This window comes from Miniopterus natalensis, chromosome 10 (genome assembly GCF_054644295.1).
Source record: "Miniopterus natalensis isolate mMinNat1 chromosome 10, mMinNat1.hap1, whole genome shotgun sequence".
NCBI lineage: Eukaryota > Metazoa > Chordata > Mammalia > Chiroptera > Miniopteridae > Miniopterus > Miniopterus natalensis.
In genome coordinates this window covers 17,536,431-17,556,967 of record NC_142090.1, presented here as the reverse complement: position 1 = coordinate 17,556,967, position 20,537 = coordinate 17,536,431, and positions in this window count along the sequence as shown.

The window sequence follows — 20,537 nt, the reverse complement described above, 5'->3', positions numbered from 1 at the left end:
TTTGAAGATAGTACAAAAGAGTTAGCCTAGAATATAGCACAGAGAGATGAAGAGATTAAAATAAGGGCTAATCATGACATGAATAATTGAAAGAGGCTCCAACATATGAAAATGGAAGTCTCAGAAGAGGAGAAGGCAGAAGTAATATTTGGAGAGATAAAGCTGAGTTTCCTGGATTGAAGAGGACATGAATTACTATTATTACTTTTAAAATCCTCATTGGAGGATATTTTTTCCATTGCTTTTCAGAGACAGTGGAAAGGAGAGAGAGAGAAACATCAATGTGAAAGAGACACATTGATTGGTTGTCTCCCACACATGCTCCGACTGGGGCCAGGGATCGAGCCTGCAGATGAGGCATGTGCCTTGGCCTGAATCAACCCCGAGGCCCTTCAGTACAGGGGCTGACACTCTAACCACTGAACCAAGCCGGCTAGGGCAAGGACATGAATTTTTAATTAGAAGGGCCCTCAAGGTGCCAAGCAAAGTAAATAAAAATAAGTCTACACCTACACACACTGCAATGAAGCTGCAGAACATGAAGGATAATAAGACAATCAGAAAAGCTATTGTCTTAGTGGGTTTGGGCTGTGGTAACACAACCACAGACTGGGTAACTTATGAAAAACAGGTATTTATTTTTCTCCTTGGAAGTTTGAAGTCTGGAGGTTGGAAGTCTCAGATCAGGGTGCCAGAATGGTTGGGCAAAAGCCCTCTTCCACATCATAGATTCCTCCTCACATGGTGGAAGGCAGCAAGAGATCTCTCTAGATTCTCTTTTATAAGGACACTAATTCCACTCATGAGGGTTCCACCCTCATGGCTTAATCACCTCCCCAAAATCTAACCTTCAAATATCATCACCTTTGGGACTTAGAATTTCAACATATTAATTTTAGGGGGAGCCAAACATTCAGACCATAGCAGCTATTAAAAAGAAAAGATAAAATACACTTAATGGCATGTCCTTTAGGCTGACAGCTGACTTCCCACAAGCAACAATGTCTACCAGAAGACAATGGAGTATTATTCTTAAAGCCCTGAGTTTAAATGTAGCTAATTATCATGCAGGAGCAAAGAAAAAATAAAGATACTTTTGCATACAAACAGAATTTACTCCCACAGATGTTCACAAGAAAAAGTAATTCAGCAAAAAGAGAAATGAACCCACAAGGAATAAACATTGATAAAATGTTAGTAAATTTAATTAACTACCAACTTTAAAAAGTTTTGTGACTTTAAAAAAAGATGAAACAAACTCTAAATGGACCATAAGGACAGAGAGAGGGGTGGTGTTCAATTGGTGATTAAAGTAAACTAGTGGACTTGTTTTTGGAAGAATAGAAATACTAAATTTTTTGACATTGCTAGAATAATTTTTAGTTAAGCATGCATATTAAAAATGTAAAAGTAATTATTAAAAGGAAAGCAATACAATCCTTATTGCATTAGTCGACCCAGGCTGTCATAACAAAATACCACAGACTGGGTGGCTGAAACAACAGAAATTCTTTTTCTCACAGCTCTGGAAGTTGAAAATCCAAGGTCAAGGTACCAGTGAAATTGGGTTTTGGTGAGAACTCTCTCCTTGGCTTTCAGAAAACTGTTTTCTTGCTATGTCCTCACATGGCCTCTCCTCTGTGCTCAGGAAGAAAAAGAGACATCTCTGGTTTCTCTTCCTTTTCTTAGGAGGACAACGGGCCTATTGGATTAGGTCCCCACCCTTAGGATATCATTTAACTTTAATAATCTCCTTAATGGATCTGTCTCCCACATACAGTCACACTGGGAGTCAGGGCTTTAACATATGAATTTTGGTGGAACACAATTCAATTCATAACTATTATCTTCCAAGTTGGCATAACAAATGTAGAGAGCTTGATCAGTTTAATGGGAGGCAAGGAAAGAGGGAAAAAAAGAATGTAGATGTAAATAACAAAATAAGGTGGTAAATGAGTTTAAATACATCAGTAATCACATTAAATGTACTGATTAAGCGCATTAGCTTAATCTCTTTAATCTCATTAGATTAATCTCTTTAACCCAGCTCTCTGCTGCTTATAAGGAACACATTTAAAGCAAAACCATAAATTAAGATCGAAATGTACAATATGATAAAGATAAATTGTAAAAATACTAACCAAAGAAAGTCAGTATAGCAACCCTAATATCAGCCAAAGTAGATTTTAATGCAGCCTTATTAATAAGGATCAAGAGGGATACCACGTAATAATAAAGGAAGAATCCACAAAAACTTAAAATGCACATACTTGGCCCTGGTTGGTAGTTCAGCTGGTTAGAGCATCATCCTGATACGCCAAGGTTGTGGGCTCGATCCCTGGTCAGGGCACATACAAGAAACGACCAATGAGTGCGTCAATAAGTGGAACCACAAAGTGATCTCTCTCTCTCTCTCTCTCTCTCTCTCTCTGTCTTTCTCTCTCTGTAAAATCAATCAATAAATTTAAAAAATTAAAATAAAATGTACACACTTGTATTCACCTTGCAACATAGCCTAAATATACATAAAGCAAAAACAGGGAGAATTACAAGGAGGAACTAAAGAAACCATAATCCTACTGGGAGACTTTAGCATATCTCTTGTAGGAACTGATAGATCAAATAACAAAATTAAATAGGAGATCCATCAACTATATTTAGAACTTTGTACCAAGCATAGAAATATACATTCTTTAAAAAGACACAGGAGTCATTTTAAGCGAATTTCAAAATATTGGTATTCTGCAGAGCACTTTCCCTGACCACAGGGCAATTAAATTTTTAAAATGCTTTGAAATATAGTAAAAATAACCTAACCAAACCAATAAAACCATCTTCATTTTTTTTCAGACTTCTGTGTTTTCAAAAAGAAAACTTCTAGGAGAGGGAGTCAAATGGAAAGTACAAAGTATTTAAAATTGGATAACAATGATATACAACATATCAAAACATATGGGATGCAGTTAAAATTGTACTTAATGATAAATTTATATAGCCTTAAATAATTTTATTAAGAAGCAAGAAAATAATAATAATTGAAATAAATGCTCGCTTCAAAGAGCAGGAAAAACAAAAAAATGGAAGGAAATGATAAAGACAGGAGCAGAAATTAATGAAATAGAAAACAATAGAGGAAATCAATAAAATAACTGGTTGAGAAATAAGAGAAAAGGCATAAATTATATTAAGAATGAAAAGTGGTACTAGTATTACTATAAATACAAGAAAGATTAAAAACGCATCAGATTAGTCAAGCAATAAAAGTGTGAAATAAAGAACTACATTTCCTAGACGCCCTTTCAACTAGGCATGGCCCCAATGGAATGTAAACAGAAACGAGGCACAAACATCCCATAGTGTCCTTAAACGGAGGGGGCATGCCCTTCCCTTCCCTTTTTCTCTTTCCTACTTTCTGGACTGCGGACTTGCTGTCTAAACTAGAGGAGCGGCCATTTGGACCATGAGATGTGAGCCATGTTGAGGATGAAGAAGGAATGGAGGGAGTCTGGGTCCCTAAGGACTTTGGAGATTCCACCCCAGCTTTGGACTGAAAAATAAACTTTTAACTTGTATAAGCTGCTGCTCTTTTGTGGTATTTTCTGTCACTGATAGTCAAAGATAATCCCTTGCAATAAAAAAGGAACCTTCCTTGAACTGTTAGAGGGGATCTATCAAAATCTCATGAAGAAAATAATTTGGCAAACAAAATAGAAACAGAAGCACAGATACATAGAACTGACTGACAGCTGTCAGAGGGGAGGGGGGTTTGGGGACTGGGTGAAAAAAGGTGAAGAGAATAAAGAAAACAAAAAAAGAAAGAAAAACAACAGCTATATATTTATATGACACATAGACACAGACAACAGGGTGGTGATAGCCAGAGGGAAAGGGGGGAGGGGAAAGTGGAAGGGGCATAGGGGGATAAATGAAGATGAGAAGAGACTTTATTCTGGGCGATGAACACAAGGTACAGTGTGCAGATGATCTCTTATTGAGTTGTACACTTGAAACCTGTATGGTTTTATTAACCAATGTCATCCCAATAAATTCAATAAAAGTAAAAAAACAAACAAACGTCAAACACAGCAGGGGAGACACTTCAGAATCATTCCTGCAAAAATCAGAACTAAGACAAAGATTCCTCCTACCACATCTGCACTCAGCATTGCACCTGAGGGCCTATGTGAAATGCCAGAAAAAAAAGATAAAAGGTATGAGAATTGAAAGCTGTAATGATTTTCTACATTAAAAAATTTAGGCTTTCAGTAAAGATGATGGATTGAGCACATGAGTCTAATTTTTCTCCCTCCTGATATGCCACTAAAACTGTGGTAAAAGGATTTTTTTAAAAGCAGACATAAATCCACAAGAAAAAGAGAAGTTAACAAAAATAACACTTCAGAAACTAGGAAGCAGATGGGCAAGTATTGCTGACTTAGCAGGGCCAAGAAAACCATAACCCAAACTGACAGCGGCTAGGTGGGGCACCATCTGATCTACCTTGCTCCCTACCACCCTCAGAGGATTCAGGAACTGTCAGTCTTGTTACTGGTGTAGTGGGTAAGGCTAAATAGGAATATTTGGTTGAAAGTTTATAGGAAGCAGTTAGGCCCTGGACCTCAGACCATTCCCCCTGTTCCACACTGCTGAGGATTATTTTCTAGACTGAGGAAACCAGATATGAGGGTATGTATGGGATTATACACAAAGAAGAGTGAATTAAGTTAATACATGCTTCATGAATGCTGAAATTGTCTAGCCTTTCCTACCAGATTTCCAAAAACAAAGACTTAAAAGTACTGACAATGGACCATTACACCAAACAGCCCACCGAGAGGACTCTACAAAGAAACTCAGGGTTGACACCACCACCTCCCACATTCCAGTTGGCTCAGAGCTTCCAAACAGCTTTGTGGCTTCTTGCACTTGGTCATAAACATGGTCTTAAGTAGACAAGCAAGAGTCATCAACATCTGAAGAAAGCCTCTAACATAAAAAGGAAGCCAGCAGAAACAGACTATAAAAGCAGAAGAAAACGAACAAACAAAAACAATAGAGCTATTAAATACCCTTGGAAGCAAAAAAAAAAAAAAAAAGTTTTGTATCCATGAAATGAGAACAGGATGCAGTTCCATTTCTTGCCAAGATGCTGAACTACCACAGCTTCTGGCTCCTTCTCTAGAGGTCAATGCAAAAGGAACTACACAAGAACACCAGGAAAGCTCTGAAGAACCCCTGGAAACTACAGGAGTTCTTCTCTTGCTTCTCCCTACCATGGCTTTGGGATAAATAGTACCTGTTTGGGGCACAGCTGTTGTGACTCACGCTTTAAACCAAGGGTCAGTGGGAGTAAAATTAGAAGCTCCATATTTGTGTTGAGCTGAGAAAAATAGATAGGGATTAATAATCTTTTAGTATATTCCTCACCACTCACTTTATAAACCTCCAGGGCTGGTAAATTATGATCTAAGAAGTATCACCTCCTAATGTTGCTTTCCCTGGGGAGAGGGATGAGTGTGTGTATGTGTGTGTGTGTATGTGTGTCTGTCTGTCTGTCCCTGGGGTGAGAACTGATATTTTCTGATATCTGGGGCTCCGCACCCTGAATCTCATCTGCCCCACCCCCATGCCTGCAGAGCTAATTTGGACTGACAAGCACAAAGGTCTGGCCCTCCGCATTGCTTGACAGAGTATCCAGTGCCCAGGGGAAATGAGCACTGAGGAGCACAAATATTTCAAAAGAAAAACAACATATTGGGTTTCAGATTCCATCAGAAGCATAAATATTAGAAGAGATGGGCCAAAATGTTCTAATTAGCCTCATAAACATAGAACGATAAAGGAAGATATTAAAAATATGAAACAAAATAAGAAAACATAAAAAAGAACCAAGCAGAAACACAGTATAGGGTATGAAAAATGCAATAGTTGAAACATAATATTAGATATGGAAAATATAATAATTAAATAAACAACAGAATAGATAAGATTATTACAGGCAGAGGAGTGAATCGGTGGGTCAAGTTGAAAATCTTCAAGAAGGAAGAAGAGAAGGACAGAGATACGGAAGTCATTAAGTCAAGCCCACTTGCAGGGGCAGAGGAATTGGCTCTACCTTTTGAAGGGAGAAATGTCAAAGAATTCGTGGGTATTCTACCTACCACATTAGGTTGGATTTTTCTTTCTAATATATCCTGCTTGGTATAAAGGAAGATTGGTATAGTTCACCAATTTTAGAAAATTCTCAGCCATTATCTCTTCAATTTTCCTCTATTCTATTTTCTCCTCTTGGACTCTTATCAGATATATACCAGATTATTTCATATCTTTTAACCTTTTTCATAATTTCTATGTTCTAATCAGTACTAAATTATCAGTAATATCTTCATATTTATCGTCTAGTACATTAATTCTCTCTTCAACTAAGTCTTCAATTGGGTTTAATATGCTAATCACATCATCTTATTTTGTTTTTAATTTTTTTTAATTTTTATGTTTTAATCCTCACCTGAGGTTATTTTTTCCATTGCTTTTCAGAGACAGCAGAAGGGAGAGAAAGAGAGAGAGAGAGAGACAGAGAGAGAGAGAGAGAGAGAAAAACATTGATGTGAGAAAGATACACTGATTGGTTGCTTCCTGCACACACCCCTACTCGGAGACTGAGCCTGCAACCAAGGTACTTGCCCTTGGCCAGAATCAAACCCAAGACCCTTTAGTCCAAGAGCCAACACTCTAACCACTGAGCCAAATCAGCTAGGGCTAAATTATAATTTTCATATCGATAAGTACTACATGTTTATCAGTTTTTGTTAGTTCTTCCCAATTTTGATAGTCTTCCATTGCTAGCTCACTTTTGTGATTCAATCTCTCACCCCCAACATAGTTATTTTATACCTCTATCTAATAATTCCAATATCTAATATCCTTAAAGTTCTAACCCTGTTGGTTGCTTTTCCTGACTTTCACTCATGGGAGTTTACTTCCTGTGACTTTTTAAAATTTTTATTGTGAGTTCACATCAATAGATACTAATCTTTGGGCCTTAAATGAAGATGACTTTCTCCAGAGAAGATTTGCATTTGCTTTTTTTAGATGCCAGGGTATGTATCAACCTGGGGCCATGGCCACTTTAGCTATCTTTCAGGGTCCCAATTTACTTCAGGGGTTTGGGGTTCATCTCATCTGTGCTACTGGCCAAAAAGTCTTACAAAGTTTATCTTGCTGCACTTATATTCATGGACATTTGCATTCAGGGCAATCTCATCTTTCCTGTATGCTTATAACTTCACACTTTGGTTTCGGCTCACTTGGTCCCCTGGAGATTTTATTTTCTTCTTGCAATCTCAGCTGTGTAATAAGAACCATGTTTTGAGCAGGATAGACATGACTGTGGCAACAAAGCTTGTCATAGTATCTAGGCTGCTACTTCCAGAAGTGGATGTACCAAGGATTTATTACCATGAAAATATCTGTAAAAACAAATAGAACTGATAAGAGAACTCAGCAAAATTGATGAAAGAAGCCAACATTTAAAAAATCCATACTACTTCTCTATATAAGTAATAACCAATTAGAAAATATAATATAAAAATGTCATTCACAATTGCAATAAACTGTAGGACACTTTGGAATAAATCTAACAAAAGATATGCAAGGCATTTATGGAGAAAAAAATCACAAAATATTATTGAAGGACAAAAAAATATCTAAATAAATGGAGATTTTTAAATGTTCATGGGTTATATTCATGGGTTAGAAGATACTATCATAAAGATGTTAGCTCCTCTGAATTTAATCTGTAAACTAATATAGTACAAATAAAAATTCTTATAAATTTTTTTTGTGGTACTTGCTAAGCTTAATCTAATCATAATGTTGAAGAAAATAAGCTAAGAAAATGGTGAAGAGGAATAACAAAAGTTAGGAGGAATTTTCCATACTAGATATGAAGATTTATTATAAAGTTATACTAAGACAGTGTGGTATTTTTACAGGGAAAGAAAAGTCGCCCCATGGATTAAAATAGGCTACAGTCCAGAAAATAAACCCACTCATGTTTGGAAACTTGATATATGAAAGAGGTTGCATTACATTATTGGGGAAAAACAGAACTATTTAATAAATGATGCTGGGACAAATTATTATCTTTATGGCATGATCAATCTTTATAGATACCACAGAAAGTCCATGTGGATTAAAGACTAATGTGAAAGGCAAAACTTTGCAATACTTAGAAGAAAATATAGTAGAGTATCTTTGTAGTCTAAAGTTAGGAGGGAAAGGATTTCTTAAAAGAGACACAAAAGCTTTCAATTACAGAAAGGAATTGATAAATTTGACCTCATTAAAATTTAGAACTTTTGTACAATAATAGATAAAATGAACACAGTTAAGACAAGACACAGATTGAAGAAACTGTTTGCAATGCAAATAACCAACAATGATTTAGCATCTGGAACCTATTAAAAATTCTTACAAATCAATTATGCAGAAAGACACAATATTCAAAAATGGCAATTGTTGCAAACAAGCATTTTACAGACGTGGAGGGCCAAATGGTCAGTAAGCCAATCTGAAAAACTGCTGTAAAAAGGAATCAGGAAGTTGCACATTAAATACATATGAAGACATTGTCAGAAGCCACATCTAAAATGCTAATTTATATAGTCATTCAAAAATGTTTTTTTGCTGGAGAATCCAAGGTGGCAGCAGATTAAGTGGAAGCTACACTAACACTCTCCCTGGACCAAACTGGAATTACAAATAAAATATAGAAAAACCATCCTGAATAATCAACTGAAGAGAACCCTCATAACCAAGGGTGTAAAGTAGAGACTGCGTAGAGAATGGTAGGAAGTGCAGAGGAGTGAGAGGACTGGCTGGGCTCCCACAGGGAACAGCTAAGGTTCTGCAGGGATATATCAGCTATGGGGCGGGGGGGGGGGGGGGGGGACAGGTTCCCACTGAGAACTCTGAGGTCTAAACCACAAGCTGGGCTCCTCAGCCCAGAGCACCAGAACTGAGAAAGGATCCCACATGACATCTGGCTGTGAAAAGCATCTGGGTTTCTGTCTTCCAGGGAGAGGCAGCTGGAAATGCAGGCACCTTCTTAAAGGGCCAAAGCACAAAGTTTCATGTGCAGCCACTAGCCTTGGGCTTTGGAAGAGAGAGGGCAGAGTGGACTAGAGTGTTGTGAGGAGAACCCAGGTTTGCAGGCTCTGGAGATAGAGCTCAGAGGGCAGCCATCTGGATTCCTGTGCTGAGTCATTCCCACAAACAGCAGAGGACATCTTTCTCAGGCAGACATTTAACATCAAGGAAGCTTTTCTCTGGGAGAGACGGGGAGCAATTGCCTCACCCTGTTGGAAAACCACTCACCTCACCTTGTGGAGTTTACAATTCACTGTGTTCTACAGCCTGAGGCTCAGTAAGATACAGTGAATAACAATCAGCTTCTGGGTGCTTTGAGTCTTTGCCTGATCTGCTGCTTCTGGACCCAGGGCTTGGAAAAGCAGACTTTGGCACACATCTTAGTTCTTTCCAAATGCACCCAGCCCTAGCAGAGGGAGCCAGAAGTATGGATTGTGGAAAGCTTCAAACAGAGTTCTCAAGTCCAGTCACAAACAGCATCTGACATTGGCCTGCACCAGAGACCATCCAAAAGACTTGGAGTCCTAGAAGATCTACCTAATACATCGAAACAAACCCAAACAGGCAGTCAAAATGGGGAGACAAAAAAACAAGCCCCAAGTGAAAGAACAAAAGAATTCTCCAGAAGAGATAAATGAAATAGAGATAAGCAATCTATCAGAAATAGAGTTCAGAATATTGATCATAAGGATGAGCAAGAGCATGAGAAAAGATATGGAAACTATGAAGGAAGTTAACAATGACATAGTAGAAATAAAAAATGTATTGGAAGGAATAAACAGCAGCTTAGTGGAAGCTGAGGATTGGATCAGCAAAGTAGATGACAGGGTAGAAAAAATCACTCAATCAGAGAACTAAAAAGAAAAAACAATTAAAAAGCAGGAGGACAGTTTAAGGGAGCTGTGGAAGATGAAACTTAACAATATTAGTATCATAGGAGTACCAGAAGGTGAAGAAAGTAAGCAAGGGGTAGAGAACCTGATTGAAGAAATAATGACAAAAAACTTTCCTAACCTGGTGAAGGAAAAAGTCACACAAGTTCAAGAGGCACAGAGAGTCCCAAGCAAGAAGAACCCAAAGAAGCCCACATCCAGACACATCATAATTAAAATGCCAAAAATTCAAGACAAAGAAAGAATCTTAAAGGCAGCAAGAGAAAAGCAATCCATTACCTACAAAGGAGTTCCCACAAAGTTGTCACACCTGTCAGAATGGCTACCATCAACAAATCAACAAAAGACAAGTGCTGGAGAGGGTGTGGAGAAAAGGGCACCCTAGGACACTGCTGGTAGGAATGCAGACTGATGCAGCCACTATGGAAAACAGTATGGAGTTTCCTCAAAAAATTAAAAATTGACCTGCCATTTGATCCAGTGATCCTACTTCTAGAAATATATCATAAGAAACCCAAAACACCAATCAGAAAGAACTCATGCACCCTTATGTTCATAGCAGCTCAATTTACAATAGCTGAGATATGGAAACAGCCCAAGTGCCCATCAGTAGATGAGTGGATAAAAAAGCTGTGGGACATTTACGCCACGGACTACTATGCAGCTGTGAAAAAGAAGGATCTCTTACCCTTTGGAACAGCATGGAGGGAACTAGAAAGTATTATGCTAAGTGAAATAAGCCAGCCAGAGAAAGACAAGTACCACATGATCTCACTTATATGTGGAATGTAGTAAACAAAATAAACTGATGAACAAAATGGATCCAGAGACATAGAAGCATGGAACAGACTGAGGAATCTCAGAGGGAAGCAGTGGTGAGGTGTGTGTGCAGGGGGAGAGATGAACCTAAGAACTTACATGCATATATGCATAGCCCATGGACACAGACAATAGTGCGGTGAAGGCCTGACGTGGGGGGTGCAGGGTGGAGGGAATCAATAGGGGGGGGGAAAAGAACATCTGTAATACTTTCAACAATAAAGATAAAATTAAAAAAAGATTGTCAGATATTAAATATTTAATATTAACACATGTTTACACTTTTAGGAGAGTGAACTGGTATAACCACTTTAAGATCACTTTGGGCCCGGCCAGGCGTGGCTCAGCGGTTGAGCGTCGGCCTAGGATTCAGGCGATCGGGGTTCGGTTCCCGGTCAGGGCACATGCCCAGGTTGTGGGCTCGATCAATGACTCTCTCATCATAGATGTTTCTGTCTCTCTCTCTCCCTCTCCTTTCCTCTCTCTGAAATCAATAAAGATATATTTAAAAAAAAAAAAATCACTTTGGCAAAATCTAGTGCTGAGGGGTATGTCCCCCTTATACCCAGCAATTCTACTCACAAGCATATTTCTTGGGGACATTAGTATGCATATGCCTAAGGAGAATATAAACAGAAATGCTCACTCGGCACTGTTTGTAATAATGAAAACCCAGAATCACAGGAGAATGGATAACTCATGATCGATTCCTATAGCAGAATACAGTGCAGCAGTTTGCGTAAATGAGCAGGAGCTACATATATCAATATGATGCTTCTAAAACCACAGTGTCTAAATCAAGAGATTGCAGAAGGATGCATGCTGATGCCATTTATAAAAAGTTTCAAGATATGAAAAACAATTCTATAGATTGTTTATGCTTGTGGTTATTACATATAAATTTGTAGGAAAGGTATAAAAACATGGGTAGGAAATAAATTCAACAAAATGTTAAAAATTGATAAAGCTAGGTATTTGATAAAGTGGGCACATGGGTGTTTTATTATATTATTCTCTTGTCTCAAATTTTGAACTATTTCATTTTGTAAAGAGCACGCCACAGCTGTGTGGGGGATGGGTTAGAAGGACACAAAATGCGTTGGTGGCTTTTGCAGTGGTGGGAGTGAGAGGTAGTTGTGGCTGCAGGATGGAGGATGGGTTTTTTATTTGTCCTGGTGGATGTGAGTTTGTTGCTGCTTTGTTTTACTTTGTCTTGCACATTTATATGAATGGGAGAGACTATGTAAACATTTAAAAGTCTGACAGTTTCAAGGATTGTCACTGAAGTGGGGAAATAGCACCCTTGCACAGTGCTGGCCTGACTGTAAGTCAGTCCTATGGCTTTGTTGGCAATCCAGTGGCAGCTCCACTGTGGGTCAAACCCATGGGCAGAGAAATCAGTGCAGGGAATTCATGTGGCAGCAATCCCAGTGTCTCAGCAAAGAAGGATGGCTAAGTAGACTTGGAAAATACATTGGCTGGATTCCTATGATACCTGCCTTAGGGCTTTGCTAGACTGATGCCTTGAAATCTTGAGAAACTTTTTAAAAATGCACAGCAAAGGAAACAATCAACAAAATAAAAAAGCAATCTACAGAATGGGAGAAAATATATGCAAATCGTATGTCTGATAAGGGGCTAATATCCAAAATATATAAAGAATTTATACATCTCAATAGCAAAAAAATCCAATTGAAAATGGGCAGAAGGCCCTGGCTGCCTGGCTGCTTTGGTTCCATGGTCAGAGCACCAGCAGAGGGCCGATTCCCAGTCAAGGGCATGCACCTCAGTTGCAGGTTCTCTGTCCCAGGTCAGGCTGCCTGTGGGAGGCAACCAATTGATGTGTCTCTCTCATGTTGTTTCTCTCTCTCTCCCCCTCTCCTCCCTCCCTCCCACTCTCTCTAGAAATCAATGGAAAAAATATCCTCAGGTGAGGATTTTAAAAAATGGGCAAGGCAGAGGAAGTGAATAGACATTTTTCTGAAAAAGATATACAAATCTATACAACACGTACCTGAAAAGGTGCTCAGCCCCAGCAGTCATCAGGGGAAGGCAAGTCAAAACCACACCTGTTAGAATGGCCATCGTCAAAACGACAAGAGATTAGTGCTGGCAAGGGCTCGGAGACATGGGAACACTTGTGCACTGCTGGTGGGAATGTAAATTGTTGCAACCACTATGAGAAAACGGTATGAAACTTCCTCAAAAAATAGAACTACCTTGTGATCCAGCAACCCCACTTCTGGGTATATATCCAAAGGAAATGTTAAGCAGATATGGAAGAAATAGCTGCACTCCCATGTTTATTGCAGCATTTTTCACAATGGCCAAGATATGGAAACACCCTACGTGTCTGTCAACAGATGAGTAAGTAAAGAAGATGTGGATTATATGGACTATAAATAGTCCTTATATAGGATGGACTATTAGCCAGCCAATTGTGACAACAGGGATGGGCCTTGAGGACATTATATGCTAAGTGAAATAAGTCAGGCAGAGAAAGACTAATACTGCATGATATCATTTATATGTGGAATCTTTTAAAAAAGTCAAACTCTTAGAAACAGAGAGTAGAAAAAGTGGTATCCAGGGGCTGGGGTGGGAGTGGGGAAATAGGGAGATGTTGGTTAAAGGGTACCAACTTTCACTTTTAAGATATAGAAGTTCTGAGGATCTAATGTAAAACATGATGACTATAGTTGATGGCCCTGTATTGTATAATTGAAATTTGTTATGAGAGAAGAGCTTAAATGTTCTCTCTCACACACAAAAGGTAAGCATGTGAGGTGATGGATGTGTTAATTAACTAAGGAGGAGGCCTTTCACAATGCATACGTATATCAACTCGTCACCATGTACATTTTTAATATCTTACAGTTTGGTCAAATATACCCCAATAAAGCTAAAAAAGGAAAATCACCCATTTTCCTGTGACATGAAATGCAAATACACGTGCATAGTCATTAGTCAACTGCCTCTGCCTCTGGTGGCTTTTGCTGTGCAGACATATATTTTTTATTTCTACATAGCTGAGTTTATCAATTTTTAATGGCATCTAGATTTTGTTTTGTACTTTCAAAGGTCTTCTTCACTTTGAGATTATAAAAACTTCTCCCATGGCCAGAAAAAAATTAAAAAGGCAATGAGTTAGAACAGTATGTACCAACATGGGTAGGTCTCAAATAATAATACTGAGCAAAAAAAGCAAGGTGCTGAATGATATGTGCAGCACAACACTGGCTTCTGTAAATAAAAACTGAAAAGCAAAGTTCTATAATTTCTGTGAACACAATTATGTGCATAAATTGCATTTTTAGCAATTGGAAGGAACCACATTTATTATAATGTTTCTTCTGATGGTAGGAGGGGATTAGGGAGGGAAGGGGTGGTGATGGAGGTCAGGGGAGATTTAGCCTTACTAATTATGCCTAATTGTTTTTTGGAAAGGGACACTGTACTCATATATTATTTACATACATTTTAAAAGTATACACCTAAAATGCAAGGCAGAGGAGCAAAAATGCCAACATGTTATACAGAGGTTATTTCTTGGGGGCGAGAGTATAGAATGGCACCTTTATCCTTGTGTTTTTTGTATTATTTTAAAATTTCAACTCTTTGTCCTTCAGAAAGGTGAAGAAAAGCAAGTAAAGCATTACATTTAAACTGTCCTGTGGACCAAGCAGTGCACTATAATAACAGAGTCCCAGTACATATTTGTTGATTTGGAGGTAGAGAAGCAGTGACAACTTTAGAGAGGTCTGGCTGTCAGGTGGAGCAGACACTGGACTTCTGTGGTGCTGTGGATGTGGGCCTGGGTGTGAGGATTGGGGTGGGTGCTGACACCTCAGTGGGGTAGGGGTGGGGTCAACTGCTGTCAAGAACCTAAACTCTTGTAGAAGACCCACTTGGGTTCAATTTCTTACTCTACCTCCAAGTAACCATATATGTCAGGCATCTCACTTAAGCTGCCTGAGCCTCAGTTTTCTTGTCTGTGAAATGGGGTAATAATAGCAGAGGCGCCTGTAATCACTGATCCAGCTCTGCAGACCTTGAACTGCTTAGTTCAGTTCTCCAAATACCCACCCCTCTCCATCCCCATCTCATTAAGAGCTCAGGACCCCACCCCTCTTTTCTGGGGATTGAAGGGTATGGAAAGGTTGGGGAGTGGAGGGGTTGTGTTTCCCACGCAAAGCCAAAAGGTGGACTGGCAAAGCGTCGCCTCTGCCGGCGGTCCTCAGGCCAGGCTGAACACTGGCAGAAAGGGCAGTGAGGAGATGACTGGGTGTAGGTGGTGCAGAAACTGTTAGAACGGAGGGGAGTTTGCTCCTAAGCAATGACTAGGCTTCCATTGGGTGCCCAGGTTTCAAATAATCCACCTTGCAGTGGTCTTTGGCCATGTCTGCCCCCTTAGTTCTGAAAACTAAGGCAAAGTCCCTCCTTTTCTTAGGAAAACTTTCTCCCTCCTCATTTATTTCATAACAACATTGGATGGCTCCTTAACCTAGAGTGATGAGTCAAGCTAAAACTAGTTCTCTCTCTGGAAGGCTGAGGCCTCCTAGCCTTCCAGAGCAGCAAAGAAAGGGACAGCAAAGGGACGATGGTCTCAGCTCTCACACCTGCAGCAAAAGGAGCCGAGCAATGCCTGGCACACAGCAGGCAGGTGTCCACTGGTTTAGAGCAAAAGTGCTTTTCTCAAGCTCTGGATAAGCAAGTAATATTAATAGGTACGTACCAAGTTGAGGAATTGCTGATTTCAACAAAGTTGAACATGTTTGTTGTGAGATTTGTCTGAGCCTTTAAATTCTACTGTGCCTTGTGAATTTCCAAAGAGAAATGTACAAGGAGGACTGTACACAGTTCCTTAAACTTCCTGCACTGTGGGGCTTGTGTTCAAGGAACGTGGGTAAGTGTGTCCTTTGGAACTAGAGTACGTAATGAGATAACAGCAATTTTGATGATTGGTTTTTGTCTTGCGAAGCCTTGGGCATTAAGACTATGGCTGAGGGTGGGAGGGTCTCCAAGCCCAAAGCAGCCAACTTCATCATCTTGGAATAGATGAGTAATTCCTACATGTGGGGGGAAGGGACAGTGCAGTGGTCCCATATTTTAATCACCTGAAGAACTTCAGCCCACACTACCTCTCCCTCCACCCATATGAGTGCCTCCCACCCAGGATCTGTGTTCTCCTTGCATTCTCCCATGAATCTCTAGCTTTTAAATACAAGGCCTCATGCAAAGTAGGTGCATAGTACATGTCGTTTTAAACATAACTTAACTCTTTATTTTTAAAAGCATATATTTAAAACACTTTTTTATTTCTAGGATGAGACAGATTAAAGTTGCTTAGGTTTAAAACATGAGTAATTGTACTTGGCCAGTGAGAAAATATATTTCTTAATTTTTATTTAATGAAAAATTTCAGACACAGATAAAAAGTAGAGGAAATTGTTACATGAACCCAGTGAGGGGATTTTGCTCAAAGGTTGCTCAAATGTTGGGTTAGCCTCTAATTTGTTGAGCAGGGCTTGCAAGTCAGGTTTTCTTTTTTTTAAAAAAATAATTAATTAATTCACTTTTTACATTTGAAATTTTATTTTATTTTTAAAATTTAATTTATCTTTATTGTTGAAAGTATTACAAATGTCTCTTTTCCCCCCATTGATCCCCTCCACCCTGCACCACCCCCTCCAGGCCTTCACCACACTATTGTCTGTGTCCCTGGGCTACGCATATATGCATATAAGTTCTTAGGTTAATCTCTCCCCATGCCTCCCCACCCCTGCCTTCCCTCTAAGATCCCTCAGTCTGTTCTATGCCTCTATGTCTCTGGACCTATTTTGCTCATCAGTTTATTTTGTTCATTAGATTCCACATATGAGTGAGATCATATGATACTTGCCTTTCTCTGACAGGCTTATTTTGCTTAGCATAATACTCTCCGGGTTCCATCATGCTATCTCAAAGGGTAAGAGATCCTTTTTTATAGCTGTATAGTATTCCATGGTGTAAATGTCCAAGAAGATGCTTAATGTTATTTCAATCTTCTTGAACTTGTAGAGACTTGTTTTGTGTCCTGTTGCGTTTTTATTTTTATTTTTTTATTTTTGGTTCTCTGAGTAATTTTTTTTGTACCCTGTCTTCTAATTGGCTGACCTGATCCCCAGTTTCCCCTAATCTGCTGTTTATTCCTTCCAATGTATTCTTTATTTCTAGTAGGTCATTCTTAATTTCCTTCCTAGTTTCCATATCTTTTCTCATGCTGTTGAGCAGCCTTACAATCAGTATTCTGGACTCTCTATCTGATAGATTGCTTATCTCCATTTCATTTATCTCTTCTTTTGGAGAATTATCTTTTTTTTTTTTCATTTGGGGCTTGTTTTTTTGTTTCCCCATTGTGTCTGCCTTTTGGGTTTTTTTCTATGTATTAGGTAGATCTGCTAGGACAGCCAGGTTTTTTGGATCATCCCTGGTGCAGACACTGTTTGTGACTGGCCTTGAGTACTCTGTTTGGAGCTATCAGCAATCCACATCTTGTGGCTCCCTCATCTGAGGCTAGGTGCATTTGGAAAAGACCAAGATGTACACAAAGATCTGCTTTTCCAAGCCCTGGGTCCAGAAGCAGATCAGGTAAAGACTAAAAGCACCCAGAGATCCACCTCTGCCTGAAGACTGATTGTTATTCAAAGTCTCTTAATAAACCTCAGGCTATACACCACAGTAAGGTGTAAACCCCACAGGGTTTGTCAAGATGTTTCCAATAGATGGGGAAATTGCTTCCCCCCAGGCAAAAGCTGCCTGGATGGTAAAGTCTGCCTGAGAAAGATGTCCTCTGCTGTTTGGGGGAATGACTCAGCACAGGAATCCAGATGGCTGCCCTCTGAGTTATATCCCCCGAGCCAGCACTCCTAGATTCTCTTCACACAGCTCTAGCCCACTCCGCCCTCACTCTGCTGGAGCCCAAGGTGAGTGGCTGCACATGAAACTTTGTGTTTTGGCTCTTTAAAAGGGTGTCTGCATATCCAGCTGTCTCTCCCTGCCAGACAGAAACCTTGCTGCTTTTCATAGCTACATGTTATATAGGTACCTTTCTCAGTTCTGGTGCTCTGCGCTGGGGAGCCCGGCATGGGGTTTAGACCCCAGAGTTCTCAGTGGGAACCCCCCATAACTGAGATATCTCTCTGGAACTTCAGCTGCTGCCTGTGAGATCTGGGCTAGCCCCTCACACTTACTTACTTCCTACCATTCTCTATGTGGTCTCCATTTGTGTCTTTGGTTATAAGGGTTCTCTCCAGCTAGCTTTCAGTTGATTATTCAGGATGTTTTTTCTATAATTTAGTTGTAATTCCAGTTTGGCCCTGGGAGAGTGTCAGCGTAGCTTCCACTTAATCCACAGCCCTCTTGGAACCCCCCCAGGTTTTCTTTTTCAATGAAACTTTTTATTTTGAGATAATTATAGATTTACGTGCACTTGTAAGAGAAGATAACAGAGAGATCTGTGTGCCCCTTACTCTGTAGTACAAAATCATCATGTAGTACAAAAACATGGAAGTGACATTGATACAATCTACCAATCTTATTCTGATTTCCCAAGTTGTGTGTGTGTGTGTGTGTGTGTGTGTGTTGGGATCCACACAACTTTATCACATGGGTAAGTTTGGGTGTCCACCACCACAGTCAAGCTACACAATAAAAAGTTCCATCACTGTTCTCCCATAACTCCAGTCTGGGGTTTTTGAATGTGTAGAGTGAGAGTCTAAGGAAGGCAAATTCAGGAGAAAAAAAGAGAAAGAAATAAGACCCTGTGTGACAAGACAAGAAATATGTATTTGATTTCTTCTCCATTTTGTGACACAGAGGCCCTAAACTCCTTGGAATTTTCTGGGTGAAAGGAGCATTTTTTATTTTAATGAGACCACTCTTCATGGGATCTTGGATGAGGATTGATCATAAGAAAACTAAGCCATGATTAGAAGCTTAGAAGTTTCATCCTCACCTTCCATTCTCTGGGGAGGGGAGAGGAGCTGGAGAATGACTTAATGGCCATACCTATTTGATGAAGCCTCCATAAAAATCCCTAAAGTATGAGGTTCAGAGAGTTTCCAGGTTGGTGAGCACATCCATGTTCTGGGAGGGTGGTGCAGCCCAATTTCATGAAGACAGAAGCTCCTGCACTTGGGATGCTTTCGCACCTCACTCTATGTACCCTTCATCTATATCCTTCGTAATATTCTTTGTATTGTAAACCAGGAAACACAAATACGTGTTTCCCTGAGTTCTATGAGCCATTATAATGAAGTCTCAAACTGGAGGAGAGGGTTGTGGGAACCCTCAATTTGTAGCCAAGTTGGACAGAAGTGTGAGTAACCTGGGGGCCCACTACCTGTGATAGGCTTCTGAAGTGGGAGCAATCTTGTGGAAAGGAGCCCTTAGCTTCTGTTACCTTCGTTAACTCCAGGTAGTCAGTGTCAGAACTGAATTGTAGAATGTCCACTTGGTGTCCAGAGAGTTGGAGAACTGGTTGGTCATTGTGGGGGGAAAATTCACACATTTGGTGTCAGAAGTGTTGAGAAATAATGAAGAAACAGTAAGTGTTTCCTCTTCATTCTGGAAGCCGAAGTGGGAGGAAGAGGACTTCATGGAAAGAACAGAGAAGTTTAGAGAGACTTTCAGAAAGTTCTGATTGCAGTGAGTGATCCAACTCCTCTGCTCCATTTCCTCATAAAATCTAAAGAATCGCCCATCAATTCCTGTAGAGTCAGATAGGGTTAGGTTCAGCTGAGGTGCTGAATCAGGGAGGAATTCCTTATAAGGTTCAAGTGAAACCTCAGCTGATCCTCACTACTATCCAGACAGGGGTCTGGCAGGAGATATTATCTTCGTGTTTAAAAAAAGAATAAAGATGGAACAGAAGTGACTTGCCCAAGGTCACACGGCATGTAAGCAAAAAGCTCTGGAAAAATCCCTCAGTGGAGACACTCTGCTCCCTGGGCCCCAAATCGAGTCTGGTTGAGTTTCATCAAGACACAAACTGAAACAAACTCAGAACTCTGGCTTCCAGACCTGCCCTTTCCCAGTGGAGCCCTCTCAGTGAATGAATCCAAATTATCCTGGACCAGTCTTTCTCTCATCCTCACATCTTGTACATCAGCACATCCTGTCCCAATCCCCCCGATAAGGTCTCGAATCCTTCTCATCACCTCCACTAGAACCACCTAAGTCAAGCCTTCATCACCTCCTGATGGATTATTTTGCAAAAGCTTCTGAAACAAATTCTCTTCTTCAACTGTCATCCGGCCTGAGTGATGTAAACCAAGGGTTGGCCAACTACTGGCCCGCAGGCCAAATCTGGGAGGCTGCCAGTTTTGTAAGGTCCAAAAGTTAAAGATGATTTTTATATTATTAAATGGTTAAAAAAAAATCTAAAGAATAATATTTTGTGACACATGAACACATGAAATTCAGATTTTATTGCCAGTAAGTGGTTTTATTGGAATGCAGCCATGCTCACTCATTTCTGTATTGTCTGTGTCTGCTTTCACAGAGCTGAATAGTTGCAACAGAGATGATATGGCCTCCAAGGTAAAAAATGTTGACTTTCAGGCCTTCACAGAAAAAGTTTGCCAATATCATCCCCTTCCCAATCTCCTCACAGCTTCTTCATTCTCTTAGAAT